Source organism: Pinus tabuliformis, chromosome 8 (assembly GCF_031772625.1).
Source record: "Pinus tabuliformis cultivar Carrire ecotype Pingquan chromosome 8, CPIR1, whole genome shotgun sequence".
Lineage (NCBI taxonomy): Eukaryota > Viridiplantae > Streptophyta > Pinopsida > Pinales > Pinaceae > Pinus > Pinus tabuliformis.
Window position 1 is genome coordinate 592660295 of NC_142294.1, and position 18342 is coordinate 592678636.

At 37.6% G+C, this 18342-nt stretch overlaps 1 pseudogene; it reads left to right on the top strand.

Annotated features, from left to right (window-relative positions):
- Nucleotides 1-16915, top strand: part of LOC149236867 (putative GTP diphosphokinase RSH2, chloroplastic) — a 151232-nt pseudogene extending 134317 nt beyond the window's left edge.
- Nucleotides 16916-18342: the final 1427 nt, after the last annotated feature.

An 18342-nucleotide genomic window follows, 5' to 3' on the forward strand; every position in this document is an offset into this window, starting at 1 on the left:
TAGTTAGAGAATAAAATCTAACCAACCAGTTTAATCTTGGCAGATCATTAGATCGGTAGAGAAATAAAAGGAGCTCATCAATTTAATCTGATCCCTTGGATGATATAAGGTTAGAAATAGGTAGTTTAATTTTCAAAAGAAAAATCAATGGTAAGGGTTTGCTGGCCTAAATGCACCCAAATAAAATGAAGAAAAAATGGTAGGGTAAGTAATGGGTAAGTAGAAGAAATGTTGCTGAAGTATAAAGTTGATTGGATAAAACCACATTTTTCATGCTTAGTCATATCTTTCAAATGTGCATGAGCAGTTAAGAAATAAAAAATAATGGTTTACAAGTTGATTTAATTAACTCCCCCTCAGTCATTTCATCCCTTTACTTACTAATTTCTCCATCCACAAGTAAGTTCTAGTACTAAAAATCCTTCAAGTCATAAAGCCTCAGAGCATTTCTCTGACTTTTGGTGGGACCAGACCCTCGACTTAATGACTTATGGACATCAAGTGTTAGAATTCCCTTCATAAAATTCATTTCCCTTATTTCCCTAATAAAACCCCTTTTCCTAAGGTTAAACTCCATTTTCCTATGAAAAGTAAACAACCCCAAGTTAAAATTCCATTTCATTCAAAAAACCCACAAAAAGATTTTATCCTAAGTATGAAGTGTATGTGAATAAAATGCACAAATTTTACATTTATACTTAGTGGTATGTTCACTCCGCTCATCTCATTTCATATTAATTTTTAAAATAGTACTATAGTTCCCATTGCCCGTATAGAATTAAATCCCCTATATAATACCCCAACCCTTAGGTTAGTTATAAACTATACTTTGACCCCATATTCCTGACAAAAACCACTTTATTCACATCTTCTCAGTAAAGTTAAACTAATCCTGTCATTAAGCCCCGCTCGATCATTTAATCCCATGATTAAGTCCTAAATAAATCCCAATCCGCCAAGGATTAAAGCCCTGGGACCCCCAAAACCTATCCTCATATCATCCGTACACCTCCCTTGCCTGACTATCGTCCAATCATCAGCGCCCACATTCGATGGTCCACAACCATATCGGGTTCACCCGATGTCCGACCTTTACCCACTCGATAAAGTGGTTTTGCCTGATCCCATCTCTGCTACATGTCAAGCGCTGGCATAGATCAGGTGACCCCTCTAAAATACCACTCCTTCCATGAAAGTGGTGTGATGGCTTAGGAAACCGCCTCCCCGATCAACCCGAAAATCCACCCACTGTTCACTTGAGAATTACCCGCCAAAATGTGACCGTTGCTCAATAAAAGTCTAAGAAGCCCTATTTCGCCTTTTTTCGCTCATTTTCTTTGTAAAACTTTGTGAACCATTGCGACACCTGCAAACACTGAATTCTCCCATTGAACTCCAATTTCACTCCTCAAGAAGCTGCAAAGACCCCAATCAAGTTCTCAAATTTGTGCCAGAGCCATTCAAACTTCTGTAGTTGCCGTGAACTACGAATTTGAAGATAATTCACCAAATTATAGGTATTTGAAGACAAATTACAATACAACCCTTTCAATTTGAAAATGTGCGGTCTTTAAAGAGTTTTAATTAAGTAAAATTAATTGAAATTACTTTAAATTTAAAACACATACACAAACCCTTTTGAAAGCTTCCCGTTTCCTTCAAAACCTCTGATAAAAATCTGTATTTCCAAATTCAAACCCACAAGAATTGAATTATGGTTGCCCACGTCGCCATGGATGTTAGACCTATCACAACTCCCCATTTGGACCTTGACCACCTCCCCCTGGCGGACATGGATTTTCAAATTAGAGACACAAGTGCATATGAAGTCCTACTCAAAATTAATTGTTTGAGTAAGGACAGATATCTAAACCATTCTGATGACCTTGGCCTTTGGGACTCCAATTTTCCCAAATACCGGTTTCCACAACTACATATCGTTCCTGAGATTTTCCATATGTGCCATGCCTGTTATATTCCTAGTCAGAGGGCTATAATGTCCCCTGAACAAAAAGTCTTGTTTACAATTACAACTGAGTCAACCAATGAGATGTTACAAGTCCAACAAGGTCCAAACATGACCCCACTCTCAATTGGGGATTTGTTAGACCAGTACACCAAATTGATTCCATCTAGACTGGCCCAAATATTCCAAACTTTCATTATAGAAGAGCAGCACAATCCTAAAGATGCCCCTCCATATGTTTCTGCCATTTTCTCTGAAAAGGGCAAGCAAATTATAACCATGATATCATGTATCCTGGGCTGTACCACTGATGAATTTGTTGATGAGCTCATCTTGGCCTTCATGTCCATTTTCAGCCCATGAAAGCCTCCTGCTACTTTGTACAAATATGGCCAGTTCATAGCTGAGAGGATGCATGAACAGTTTACCAAAATACACAATGAAAGAGTATTCAAGTACTCATCTGTACTATATTTCATGTTTTTGTACTATCAGTCATACAAATTTCCCTTCACCATATAGAAGTTGGATACTAAAGGCCAACCCAGGTCTGTCATATTTTGGACATCATTACTCCACAAGTATTCATCACCATACACCTACACAGACTTCATTGACTCTTTTGTCCATCTAGTCATGACCATGCTAATAGGAAGTCCTCCACCCAGAATAAGCCAAGAAATCAAAAGAGTCCTCCAATTGTCCAAGCAAAGTAAGGTGGGAGATTGGTACCTTTACCAAAATCACACTGAAATAAGAATCTATGGTTGCCAGCTTGCACCATACAAACTGCCCAAATACCTCCCCATGAGGTTATTTTCTCTAGAGTATTATAGGCAGATAATGAACTCTGATGAAGTCAATTTTGTCTCAGCCAAGAAAAGAACTCAGTTCAAGGTAAAAAATTAGTTAGGCCCTTTCATTTGCAATTCTAGAGAAGCAGGGCAGGAAGCAGATCAAATTCTGCAACAAATGAAGTTCCAAAACAGTTTCATGTGGAGGTATGACCCCCAAGGGTTTATGACCAAACTTAGATAGAAGGTGAAATTGTGACCTTACATTCATCACCCCATACCAGAGATAGAGAGATATGCCAATCAATCTGAGTGGTTGTAAAACACTCTCATAGAGAGGGATAGTACAAAGGTAGATGTTGAAAATACCTCGATTTATTTAGAGGGATAACTTGATGAAAGCTCGTTCCTGCAGGTACCAGAGCACGAAGGAACCATGAGTACCCCTACTATTTTGCAAACTCCTGAGAATATGGAAAATAATCCCAAAAGGAACAGAGAGGGAGCCTCTAGTTCAGGCATGGAAAGTTCAAATGTGAAATATGAAGCCAGCTAGAGCAAAAGGCCAAGGCTCAATCTTGTTTTAGAACAGGAAGACACAGAAGGCTCAGTAGAAATAACTAATACTGAGTTAGACATGAGCAAGGGCACAACTCCATCTGGAGAAACACGGAGCCATCTACATCACAAACTCAAATGTTAGAAAGGCAGCTCAGTGTAGAAGTCTCCTCATTTAGTAGGCCTACTGATAAAGATAAGGACATTAAGGACAGGTTCAAAGAAATCAAAATGAGAAATGAGAAACTGAAGGCACAGTCTTATGCACAGTATCTCAAGCTTACACCTACCAATCAAACTAGGTTGATGTCATCTTTTGACATCAAGGAAGGAAAAATGCAAATGTCCTTCATAAAGCCAACTATAGAACAACCAAGGACATCAACAGACTTCAGGAATATTGATTTTGAGGTATTGGCAAGGGATATTCATCCCATTGACCAAATTGAATTTCACAAACAGGCTAGAGAAATGATTTACTCCACCCTTACAGGAAAAGCTATAGCTGCCCATCAATTTCAAAATTCATTGAACAACATTTCAGTCTAGTATCAGTTGAGAAAATCCTCCTCACATGCAAAGGACACTAGAATCAAGTCTTTGGAAGACTTAGTGATTGAATTGGGACATGATCCCAAAGACATCAAAGGTACTGAACAACTGATCAAGAAAAAGAATGATGACATTGCAGCACTCAAGAAGCAATTGAAGATACCTCAACTGCAGCATCCCTAGACACAGGAAGTATTGGAAAATCAAACAAGGCATGAAGAGTTGATGGACTTAGTCCTCAAACTAAATGATCAGTTATGGTAGACAGAGAAGGAATTGGAAAACCTAATCCAATTAAAGAAAACTGATATTGGCACTAGCTCAATGAATCTCATCCCAACAATTACCACAGCTGTTACTTCCACATTGGCAGCCTCATTGGCTCGCACAGATCCAATGGCCACAACACAACCAGTCTCCACAGAATCTACATCAGCAGCAGGGACATCAAGTGAAGAAGCAACAAAGTTGGTTAAATCTATGGAAGAAATGTCCATATAGGCAACATAGATGAATAAGCTCAAAGAAAAGGTGACAAGCTTGGAAATTGATTACAAGCTTGCCAAAATCATGCACAAAGAAGAAGTGCAAAAAGATGCCAGGATGCGTGAGAGATTGAAAGCCGTGGAAAAGGACCTAACGCTGAAAGAACCCCTTGGCTAGGCTAAGGAACTACTATGGGACAATATCATTGACTCTGTCAATGATATTTGGACATCCATTCAGGTGACTTTTGAGCAGATAGATTTAATAAAGATGGCTACAAAGGCCATCCAAAGAGTAAAAGAAGAATGAGGAGAAATGCCAGAAGAAGCTACCAGAATTATCTAGTTCCTTAACAATAAGAATAAGTATGAGCTTCAGGAATTGGAGACAGAAGACAGAACATAGACTATTTTGGAGGTTAGAAAGCTTCTCTCCAAGAGAAACTTAATGCTAAACTTGGAGGAAAAATGTCAGAATATGCAGGTAGCCATTGACATATTTATGGCTAAGTTTCAAATTTTGAGAGAGAAAGGGTTACCCAGTCCCTTAGTGATAAATGAAAAGGTCATGACACATGAGGATTACAACAGAAAAATCAGAGAGCTAGCAAAAGAACAGGTCAATACATCATCAATCAAGGCATTTCCAACAGGAAAAATACTCTACCATACATTTGAAAACTTGTTTTACCTCCAGCATGAGGTAAAACACTTGTTTATGAATAAGCGTACTTTTTCCAAATACACCGAGGCAGAGGAAATATATAGGAGGATGCTAAAAATCTAATTACCTAATGCTGAAGCATGGGAGAAATTAAGTAATTTACTGTAAGAAATATGCAATAAAAAGGTTAATGTACAATAGAAGTAAAACAACCAGGTAAAAAGATGAAGACAAATCAACAGAGTTAAAGTGTATCAGTGTCAAAGTGTATCAGATGAAAGCCTAAAGTAAATGAAGCTTCCAATGAGAAAGATCAAACAACAAAGCAGCATAAAGGGCTAAAACCAAACCATAAAAGCCAACAGTACCAAAATAAAAGGGACAACATGAAGCAGTTTAATAGCTGTCTCTATCTTCTTGCAAGAAGATAATTTTATTTCCTAAATTAAATCTCAAATCAATCTAAGATATTTTGTAATAAACTTTTGTATAAATACTTCACAATTCGAAGTATGTAGGGTGGATTCTACTAGCCATGTAGGGTGGATTCTACTAGACATTTCTATAGACTTTTTTATCAACAAGAACCAGAAGGTTATTGTATCAGTTGATGATCCAGCAAACTAGATTGATTAATAAAGATCAGACTGTTCCAAGGATTCATGTGTTGAGTGAATTTTAGACAAGTATTTTCATGTGTTTTTGTAATTTTCTCAAAGTTATTCATAATCTTATATGTTTTTCAATCTAAATGCTATAACTGGAATAATATTTTAGAACTTGTTTAAATCACACTCTGTTTCAACAGTTATGCATTTGAATGTTTTCTTCTAGTATTTAAATTAAATAATTCTTAATTTCTCTTTGGTTTAGATTGATTTCATGAATAATCCAGATTAAAGGATTCTTAACTGCCCTTTGATTTCGATTACTGCTTCCTTCCTCATTCATTATCTGGGTCTAAGAACCCTTAACTTATCTCTCACCCTGAGTGAAACCCTTTCACCCCTCTGTTTCAAACATCCGAAATACACTCTGCTACCTTGCCCTTGGAACATCCCCTTTAGTGAGTTTATCCATCCTTGCTTCCTTATCTGTTGACTCCATAGATCAATGGTCTAAAAGACATCAATTTATCCATCTGTTTAAGAGATCCAACCACCCAATTTAAAACAAAATTAAACACCCCTTGAACACTCATAGCTAGCCTAAAACATCTTAACTAAAACAAAGTTAAACTTTAAAGAGAGAGCCCTCTCTAAGCATCAGGAAGGCTAGGTCCTGATCTCCAAAAGCAGGTAGTGGTTAACTTTGGTGTTTCCTTCTTATTACTTCAAAGGAATTATCAGAGTGATAACACCTCCAAAATCAATGAGCCGGTCAGTATAGAAAGAACTTGGAAGGCTTCTCTACAAACAATAAAAAATTCGGAAGAAACAACAACAATAGCAAAAGGTAACAATCCAGTGCAGGAAAAAGGAAAGAGGAAGATTGCTGATGATCCAGAGGGAGAGAAAAGTTGCAAAATGATGGTAGATCCTATTATAGAAAAGGAATCTTTGGCAGTGAAAGAAAAGTGGGAGAAAAGGATGAAGAGAGAAGAGCGGAGGAAGAGAGAAAAGTAGAGGTTGTAGGAAGTAGAACTGAAGTTGCAAGAGTCAGAGAAGAAGTTGAAGGAAGAAAAAGAGTTGACGAGGAGAGAACGAGAACAGAAGAAAAATAAAGAATAAGAACAAAGGCAAGGCATGATGACACAGGAAAAAACTCTGATAAAGGTTGATGAGCCAGAACAACCATCAACTGAGGAAGAGGGTGAACAAATGTAGGATAGAGAGCTTGCTAAGTAGATTGAGAAATTGATTGAAGTGATAGTGATGGAGTTGGAATAGGAGTCGTAGCAGAAAGACACTGATATTAGGTCGAGAGAACCACATGTCATTTCTCAGCCTCCACCACCTCGAGTTGTAGAGCCAGCCCCAAGTGAGAAAAGAGATGTTTTTCTCCTTGATGATGATCCGGTCATGGATGTGTATAATCTAACATTCGATGAGTTCTAGAAGAGGATTGTACAAGCAGGGGGGAATCACTTTTCGGATGATCATGCATCACCTGCATTCATCAAAGAAAGTGTGATAGTGTTGAACACCAAGAAGCATCCAACTACCATTGCCCAAGCTAGCTTGGCCTATGAAGTAGAAACAAGATCAGATGTTCAATACTTGAAGACCGCGAATGAGAAAATCGCAAAGAACTTGCAAGGTCTGACGAAAGAGGTAGAACAACTCTGAGCATCAACGTAGAATGAAGTTTCTACATTAGGGGAGGTGAGGATAATGATACTTTCTGAAGTATCAAGACTTGGTGATACCATGTAGAATCTCTATGACAAATTTGTCACCATGCATAAAGTAGTTTTCCATTTGCACAACCTACAATAGTGGAGCAAAGAGTTTGTTAAAACTCTCAAGAACATACATGCTTTCATCGCCCATGTACAAGAGTGGACAATGCAGTACAAAGGGGCCTCGCTTGATTTAGCAAAGAAGATAAAGCCATAGGCAGAGATCAAGAAAGAGAAGGTCCGAATGTTGATTTAGAACAATGAGCAGCTCGCCTCATTCATTAGTAGCACACAAGCTTCATATGCACCGTTGTAAAATAGCTTGAATTTCTTCATGATAAAACACTAAATCCCATCAGTCGATTCACTCACTGATGCTAAACCCAAGCATCAAGTCCGACTAGAGATCGATGAGTACTTGGAGAAGCTAAGACAAGAAGCCACCAAGAAAGACCTAGAGTTGAATGCACACAACATGTAGAATTACATCGGTGGTCCTATCAAGGTTGAGACAATGTTTCTCATGCATTAGAACGAGTTGGACACAAGTTCCAAGACAATATACCTGAATGCCATGGAGGCTAGAGTCTGCTTCTAGAAATACATTGTTAAGTAGTTTGGGGACACCATCACATAGTACCAAGCTTGACACCAATATGTGACCAAGAAGTGGAGGTTGTTGAGCTGGACTTTCCCCAAACTCCAGAAACATAGTGTTGTGTCTTGTTAGGCTATCTCTACCCTATTTTTTCTTATATGGGTACATGTGCAAAATGTAATATTATTTGTAATTATGTTGTAAGTTAAATTCCAATTATTAATATTGGAATATGAAAATTCATCATGTAATGTAATCTATCATTTAGTTAAGAAGTTGAAGAGTCACTAGGGAAGTCAAAGAGTCACAAAGGGGAATTTCAAGGGTCACCCCATCCTTTTCTATAAATAGAACCTCAAAACTGAGAGAACAAGTTTTTGGGAGCCAAGATTTTAGCTAGCCTTAGGCTCAGAGAAGGCTTGGGAGTATTGTGAAGAGCCTTGAATTGTCCATATGTTATAGACAAATTTGGGCACATCAACCCCAAACTTATATGTCAATGTATTAGGGATCATCAACCCCTAAAAGAGTTTTTTCATACCCTAAAGGAACATAGTCATCTAAATACATCATTCCCCAAAAGTTCCATCTGAGAAACCATCCAGAAACTGCCTAAATTGAACCATACTGACTGTCCGACTGGAAAAGTGCGATGCATATTGAGTGGTACACTGCCAGGGTGCGATGCATACTATTTAGGCCTTCTATAGGGTGTGATGGGTGAGGATGGACAAATGTCCGGGACATTTGTCAGTTGATTTCTCATGGAATCTTCTAGAACTTTCTCCTATGCCACTTGCCTCTCTGAATTCGCCCAAGGATGAATAAGGGATCTAAGAAATCTCCAATCCCTTCTCTTGTGGAACCCATTGTAACAAGTGGAATGACACTAATCAAACCCCATGGATGACTCACACCCTTGTAAACATCTATAAATGGATCCCTCATCCAAGAGATCTAAAGGCTGGAATATGGTGAATTGCAAGGAAGTGCTGATAGTTTGTGATTGAGGAAAGAACATTGTATTGTTGGTGTGATCTTGCTATTTCATGAGGTGAAGAAGGATTGAAGCTGGGAGGATGATGCTGGATCAGACAACTGGGTTGTAATTCTCCTTTCTATTAATAAAGCTCTTCAAGTTTTCTTCCATATGATTGTGCAATTGTGAATGTTATCATTTGTGAATGCTATTATTTGTTCATTATATATCTAATTCTGTAATGTTTATGTTGTAATAGATCACGATGCTTTGACGATTCTTTGTTGTTGTACTTGTGCAGGTACTCTCCAAGCATGTTAAGTACAGGGAGCAGTTGTAGGATCTGTCACAGGGGAGAGAGATCAAGTAAGGGATTAAGCGAAAGTTCCAGGTTGGTTCCATTATCTTTCTCTTATCTGCTACACATAGAGGAAATCATTGAATTGCTTTAAACTGTTGTTTCTAGGGTAGCTACCAAACCTTGAGGGCTAGGATTCTTTAGGAATACTAGTTTTCCCATAAACAAATTGGCGACTCCACTGGGGAATGAACAGATGTTTGTTTGTTGTTGTTTTTTCTATGTTCAATTTGATAAACTATAGACAGAGTCTGAAGTCATCCAGGTAGCCTTCGAACTGCTCTTGCTCTGTAATTGCATAGTAGATGAATGCTACTCGAGTCAATCTTTGGTTTAGTTTATGAATTAAACATTTGACTTGCAAACATGTCTAGATACCCTTTTGGTAGCTCAGTAACCTCTCAACACATTCCATCATACTTTGCTCATCATTGTTCATCAAAACTTACCTTAACTCATTGAAAACAGCTCCACATTTGAGCCAAAACCCATTTCAGTTGCACTCCCTGGACCATCGCACTGTCTTCCATGTGACTCAGTATGCATAGCACCTCCTAAGTGCAGTAAGTGTGATGCATCTCAATTTCTGTGCCTAGGTGTCATGATTGATTGAACTCTTTTTCCATCTAGAAATTGAGGGGTTTTGACCTTGTTTTCAGTTTGGTTTGGTTGTTTTGCTGCATATGAACAGTGCCTCTTCACTGAAACTTCCTTGCATCACTTAGATCAGCCTCAATTACATTAGTAATAGTGAATGTTTTTGTGTATTTTTTCCTCATTTACAATCCTTTGTCGAAAATTTGTTTAAATCGATTTGTCGCTTTGGTACAAAAACTGTCGTAATTGTCGAAAAGAGAAGTGTCGTAAGTTCTTCCTTCCCTTGATAATCGATTGAACTTTTTCTTCATGCATTTTATTTGATTTGTTTATATTCAAAGTGTTGAAAGAATTTTTAATTCAAAATTGAAAAGTTTTTTTTAGAGTCTTCCTTTCTCTTTTGAAGAAAAAAATGTCGAAATTGTCATTTTGAGTGAAATATTTCAGATCTTTGCTGCATTTAGTTTTCCTTTTTTGCATTTTTCACATTAAGGAAAGAGAAAACAAATGCATGCATTTGCATTTAGCATTTTTTGGTTTGTGTGCGAAAAAATGATTTAGGGGAATGCACTAGTGTGTGCTCTTTGCTCTTTGCTTAAAAGCACTGTTATCTTCTTTCCCTAGTAGCTAGGATTTTCATTGCTCAAATAAACAAAGATTGTTTATCATTGTAGATTGCATCTTAGGAATTTCAGATCATCATCACGCAGTGAACCATTTAAAGGAAAACTGTAAACAAGATCAATTTTAAAATAAATTTCAATGAATCTAACAATGCTTTGGAACTTAACGCAACATATCTAAAGGTCTAGGCTAGTGACGTGTTCCGGTGTCGTTAAAACTAGTGGCTATCGTTTTCATTGAAGGTTGGGTGATTCCTCCTCCTTGATACGACAAGTGCTAGTACATACTTGTCATCCTTGTACAGTCACGTATATATTGGGAGACCACAATAGGCTTAAATCCTTTATCCATAGGAAACTGAGTCTACCACCTTATCGATCGCAATGGACTGAACCCAACATTCAGGAAGATTGACTGCCATACATAAGTCCTTGGTAATTTATTTTTTAATTTATCACCAAGGTGTATATTTCAGTTTTGTGATTGGTTTGGTAATCCCTCTGTCTAGATTTTCCAGAGTAGTCACTTTCGTTCCTTTTCGACTCTTTAAAAGAAAAGGTCCATTTGAGCACTTGTCCTTTCAAGCTCATTAAAAATCGAAAGAGACTAGACTCATCTTTAGCTTTTTCTCGACTCTTAAAAACTAGAAAAGCAAAGTTGTGTCCAAGCATCATTAAAATTAATTGAATTCAGAATAACATCCTTGTTCCTTAGTTGATCTTAGGTTGAGATATATGGAGACAAATCCGGAGTCCACTGATCAAGGAATCCCTTTTGAAGGGAATCCTAGTCCTTTTCCTTCTTTCGGAAATATTGGTGCTCCTTATATGGCTACATTGTCCCTTCCGGGATTTACCATTGGCTTGCTAGTATGGTTGTTTTTCAGCTTTTTTGGTTCAAAATGTCATTATTTCTCCACGATCAAGTACACCTTCGGTTGATCCTAAAATTAACCCTTTGCCTTCTTCCTCCCCTTCTTCCTCTTCGCTTGGTGAAAGTATTGATACTAGTAACCAGGTGGCTAAGAAGAAGAAGAAAGGGCAGGAGAAGAAGAAGAAGCTAATTCAGCAAGGGGGCAACCGAGCAACCATTGCTTCGAATGCAACATTTGATGAAAATCCATTCATTAAGTTTCCCAAACCAAATATCCATGCATAATGTGTGTGGGAGACCATTTTCATCGAATTTTCCTTACTTGCCTCGAATCTTGAAAGAATGGTCTTCCCGTTACAACCATCCCATGTCATCAACCTCTGGAGATCATGTTGGTAACACACCATCAACTAGTGATAGTAAAGTTCATGGACATAAAGGAAAGGTTAGGATTCCATGTAGGTTATGTGAAGGTAATCATTCCCTTCACCTTTGTCCTTTTTTGGATGAAGCCAAAAGAGTGTTGGATAACCATCCTACTTCACCATAGTGACTTCCATCTGGTTACAGGAAACTCTCCCTAAGTCCTTCACTAGTTGAAGAACCGACATAATTAAAACAACCGTCGGATGAAACCACTCTCTCTAAAAGTGAATCCTATGAGTATATACCCGAACAAAATCAACAGGTCGAGGTAATAGTTGACCTAATTTCACCTTCAGCTAATCGTACCCTTCCCGAAGAGAGTGAAAATGAAACCATTCGAGTTCTTTTTGTTACTTTGGATTTTAACGACTTTCGGGGCAATCTGCTTGTTCCATCAAGACAGGAGGAAAACCCTCCAGTTCTCGTAACTCAAGGGGTTAATTCTCCCATTTCTTCGGTCCCCCCTCCAAGTAGTCTAGTCACTTCCTTTGATTGGAATTGACTGGTAAGACCCCGCCTTCTTTCTTATGTGCCTTTCCAGATCATAGTACAAGTTTGTAAAATGATTGTGTCTGGCACTATTATAGATGAAGGTGCATCAGTGAGAATCCTTTCCTCAATTTCTTGGAAAGTGCTTGGTTTGCCACCCCTTGTGCTTGTTACACAGAATCTATCAGGCTTTAACAAAGGAACCAGTCAACCATTAGGGATCCTTCCTAAGTTACCTATTACTTTGGGAAGGAAAACCATTTATCTGAATGTGATGGTAGTCCCAGGGCCGTTAGATTACAATTTACTTCTTGGGCATGACTATGTTGATAACATGGAAGCTATTGTTTCAACACTCTTTCGAGTGATGTGTTTCCCACATGAAGGCAAGATTTTCATCGTTGACCAGCTTTCATTTCTCGGTCCAAACATAGCTCCAAGTCAATCATCATCCCTAAATGGTCCTTTTACATCAATAGTATCATCCCTGCTCCCAAGTTCCAAGTTGAGTCTTTCACTTGAACCTTCATTCCATCCACCCAATAGCCATAAGTAGTCTGGTGAATGTAATGAAGCTTGGGGGGCATGCACCTAGTGGTAAAGATAAGTTTCCCTGTAGGTTATGTGATTGTTCTATCACACCATTCACTTTTGTCTATCTGGATAAAGCCAAAGAGGGTTTGGATAACCATCCTGCTTCACCGCAGTGATTTCCATCTGGTTACAGGAGACTCTCCTTTTCATAATACTGGGGGCATGTAAACCAATTCAAGCACATTTTTCATTTTAAGCTTATGTAAAAAAGAAACTGATGCCAAGCATGGTTTGTTCATTTCAAGCTTGTGTAAACATGAAACCGAATCCAAGCATAGTTCCCCATGGTTCGAGCTTGTCAAAAAATGAACCCATTTTCCAACCCTTGTGATTGCCATTTTGTCAGATTTTTGAGCCTTGGTTGTTTTCATCTCATCACCACCATCTCCTTGGCCGATCATATGCTTTCACTTGGTTGTTTTACCCGTTTGAGGAATAGTTGCAATGAGTGGTCTTATTAGCTAGCCTCTTCACATAAATCAACATGTTTTGAGAAGTTCCAATATCACTGGAACCAGTTGCTACCCTAGACACCACTCGTTCCTCAATATAGAGTCCTCTTTAAACCATTTTCAGACTCATTAAATATGAAATATTGTCAAGCTCTTCTCTTTTCTAGCTCATTAAAGTATTGGAAATGTCATCCCTCCTGTATTATTTTATCCTTTTTCGAACCTGAAGGATTACTTTACAAAAAAGAACTTGTGGAGTTTTCTTTCCTCCCTTTTCAAACTCTCTAAACATGAAAAGGACCGAGTTATCCTTTTCGTTAAACTCATTAAAACAATAGCGACAAACTTGTCCATCTAGACAAGACCGAGTTTCACTGTCGCTATACTCGTTAAAACATTAAATATCGACATGTTTGCCCAAAGGGTGAATTATAGAATAAGCATATGTTATCCTCCTCAAGCTTGAAAAAAATAGAGAGGTACTAGTCAGCAATGACTGGGGAAAAAGGGAAAAAACTTGAAGAATTTATGGTAGCAAGTTGCTCTTGAACATGACACTTTCACTTTGTCTGCATTATTGAGTTGGGTTGGGTTATTCCATTCGCCAATCATCATACCATTGGTCTTTCATACCATCCATTTTTTGGGTTAACGCTACCAATTCATCTCAGTGTTGCCGACATGTTCAAGAGAAGTCATTCAGTGGAGAAATCACCATCCAGTCAATGTCTCATCCACTGCAATACCTCCAACCTTCATTTTTGCATGACTGCCATTCCTGAACCTTGTGTTGTTAGTTCATTTTTCACCTCCAAAAAATCATTTTCTTCGTTTCGTGTCGTAGATGTGGGATACATCAAGGCCCTCCTACGACGAGTCACTTCTTGTCGACATCAGCTCATTATCCAAGAAGTTGACTTAGAAACAACCCTTTCAGTGCTTTGAAGCTTGCATACATCAATGGCAAGTTTCTCACTTCCGGCGACAGGTTGACATCAATGGCCTTCGACTGAAAGATTTTGCGTGGTGTTCGACATCAGATCATATATTCACACCACGTGAATTGTACTGTAGTACCTTGAGGGTCATTATCATTATCGGTGATTCCTCTCACATTTGTTAACAACTCACATCATTGGCTGGTAATCAGGCGATGTCTTTCCATGTTCGACTTCTGAACATCTCTTCACATGGTTTGACTTGTACATCAAGCAAAGATTGAACGAGTTTGAAGACCCTGGATCTAGTTTCATCCATCCGGGCTGCGATATATTCAGGAAGATAAAGACATCAAATGAACAAAGGCTCTACACAGATGGTTGTCCTAACCATGGATGATGACTCTATATCTAAAGAATCACCAGTCTGTATTTGCAGACAACTATTTGATCTATGTCCATGAAATGAAATTTATAAAGCTGAGCATGGGAATGCCTCCCTCAACTAGATCATGAAAATCATATTATGATGATGTATTGTATTGTAACTTATGTAGGTCACCTTTTAGTTCGAAACTTCAGATCCTCATGGTAAAGCATTTCACTTGACATGAATATTTACGACCTCATGCTTTAGGGGGAAACTGTTATAGAAAAATTTGGTCACATCAACCCCAAACTTATATGTCGATGTATTAGGGCTCATAAACCCCTAAAAGAGTTGTTTCATACCCTAAAGGAACATAATCATCTAAATACATCATTCCCCAAAAGTTCCATCTGAGAAACCATCCAAAAACTACCTAAATTGAACCATACTGACTGCCCCACTGGCAAAGTGCGATGCATACTGAGTGGTACACTACCAGGGTGCAATGCATACTATTTAGGCCTTCTATAGGGTGCGATGGGCGAGGATGGACAAATGTCCGGGACATTTGTTAGTTGATTTCTCATGGAATCTTCCAGAGCTTTCTCCTATGCCACTTGCTTCTCTAAACTCACCCAAGGATGAATAAGGGATCTAAGAAATCTCCAATTCCTTCTCTTGTGGAACCCATTGTAACAAGTGGAATGACACTAATCAAACCCCATGGATGACTCACACCCTTGCAAACATCTATAAAAGGATCCCTCATCCAAGAGATCTAAAGGCTGGAATATGACGAATTGCAAGGAAGTGCTGATAGTTTGTAATTGAGGAAAGAGCATTGTATTGTTGGTGTGATCTTGCTATTTCATGAGGTGAAGAAGGATTGAAGCTGGGAGGATGATGCTAGATCAGACAACTGGGTTGTAATTTTCCTTTCTATTAATAAATCTCTTCAAGTTTTCTTCCATATGATTGTGCAATTATGAATGTTATCATTTGTGAATGTTATTATTTGTTCATTATATATCTGATTTTGTAATGTTTATGTTGTAATAGATCATGATGCTTTGACGGTTCTTTGTTGCTGTACTTGTGCAGGTACTCTCCAAGCGTGTTAAGTACGAGGAGGAGTTGTAGGATCTGTCAAAGGGGAGAGAGATAAAGTAAGGGATTAAGCGGAAGTTCCAGGTTGGTTCCATTATATTTCTCTTATCTGTTACACGTAGAGGAAATCATTGAATTACTTTATACTATTGTTTTTAGAGTAGCTACCAAACCTAGAGGGCTAGCATTATTTAGGAATACTAGTTTTTTGAGAAACACCATAGCGTAGAGTGAGTATAATTCTTTGGTGAAGCAGGTGTTCTTGATTGTAGTGTTATACTATTGGGGCTAGTGGTCATCAATGGTGTATGTATGGATGGAACTTTCACTTATTAATAAAATAAGAGCTACCAGACTTTCATGCATATGTTGTTAATATGGTAGGACAATTCTTGTTGTATTGGAAATGTATGTTATTTAACTTATGCATATGATTATGAAATACTTTGTATGCATTTGTCAAATTTTGTTGAATGTGTGTTGTTGGATTAACTCATCACTTTAACTTGTGGGATATTTTTTACTTTAGCTTGTGATGTCATTTTGCTCGTGTGTTCCTTTCAAATTGAGTACTATTACAAGCTTCAAAGGGGCACACTTCCTTTTCCCTTTCTTGTGTTAGAACCTTCATGCATCACACTTGACTCTCCGCAAGGTCACACACTTGCTCTGACCCAAAGTTATCATACTTTGCTTTGCGCGCTACCACGGTCAAGGCATTACATTACCACCCATTGTTGGGACTCCTACTCCAAACGGTGTGAGGTCTAGTTGGGACTTCATATCAGGGATATCCCCTGAATGGTGTCGGGTCCAACACTGTAAATACCATCATATTATGATGTAGTTTCTTTGTAATATGATTGTTTTGAGTAAAGGATTGCTTATTGTTGTTAAATAGATGACTATGCAAGTACTACCCCCACATTCAACTATGAAGGATTTTCTAGACAAAATAGCTTATGGAAGTTCACTTTTTACATCATATGGTTTGCCAATGCAAGAGCAGTTGAGGCTAAGAGTGAATCACAAAACCGTTAGTGATCCTTGTTAGAAGCTGAAAATGGGTTATTTAGTTGAATTGACTCTATCAATACCATATACGTTTTTGACTAAATATACGAAAGAAATAAGTCAAATGTTTTGGTAAGGTAGATGAATGCTAGGATGAAACAAATCATATGCTAGGAAATAATACACAAGTTGCAGTTGTGACCACCTATGTAGGAACTGGGCAATTGTTTTTGGTCCAACGAATTAGAAAGAATGGCTACGAAAAGATTTACCTTGTTGAATGCCATTCAACAACAATGTTCAATGTCATTACACGAATTACTTGTTATGATCTCAACACGTCACTTATGGAAATTGAAACTAGGTGGGAAGGATAACAATCATTCCTCCCAATGACCAAAGATAAAACCAATTGACAAATTTATTTGTGGAGATTATAATCAATATCATGATAATGACAATTGTTTTTTTATCAAATTCATTCCACTCTTTGAATAATTTTAAGAACATTATTTTAACAAGGGTAGGAGATAGGTATGGATAACCACGAGAGGAAGGCTTGGGATTGTCTGAGCTATTTTGATTCGCATCTTTCTATTTCACTTATTTAGAGAAAGCTATATATTCAAATATAGACTAAACTAAAATAAAAATATAATAGAGAAGCCTAATTATGAAGATGTTTCTCTCTCCACTACCTCGCAATGACGTTATTTTTTCTAAATTATACTTGAATTTCACCGATAGTAACCTAGATTTATATATTTCTTTTAATACCAAATTGAAATCACATTAAACATAAAAATATACCATTAAGTATGACTTAAAGTGATTCAAAGAATCTCACATTTAGCCTAAGCATGTGGCATAGTAGTTTTTGAGGTGTAAAGTTTTATTAGAGGCACTATTTGTTTTTCTGTTTTGGTTAGAAAAATGTTTTCTCTTGGTTTTATGTGACTTTCAATTTACTATTTGTAGCATGTTGAGAAATGGGAAAGAATAATGTGTGAAATTTATCTTGGAGAAATTGATGCTGAATGAAAGGATATAAAGTTTATCCAAGGTACAGTCCACTTTGGTAAAGGTAGAGCAAAATCTTAAAAACCTGCCTAAGAATACGCCATATATAGAGTTTGAACACAAGTAATATATGCATTTTTCTTTTGGAGATACGTTCTTTTTTCTAACCAAGATATGACAACAAGAAAAATATTAATATTGTCGGAATTTTTTCAAGACCTCATTGAGGTCAATTTTTTTGATGTCCTACTTGATTGATACCTTATCATGACAGGAAGGATTTTAATATGATTTAATATGTTCTTGAAACAAATCAAATTCAAACTCTTATAGATATAAGAGATAAAAAAAAAATGTCATTTCCCTCATTTGATTGTTACTTGACTCTTGGGTGAGAAGGTTACATGAAATGGGATTGGAAAAAGGTTGGGGATACAATGCATAACATGCCTTGGATATGATTCATTTGTTGTTGGATATCCTTCAGGAACTTGAGGCATCGACTTTGTAAATGTTTCTAGTAGGTATTCCCATGGTTTTTAA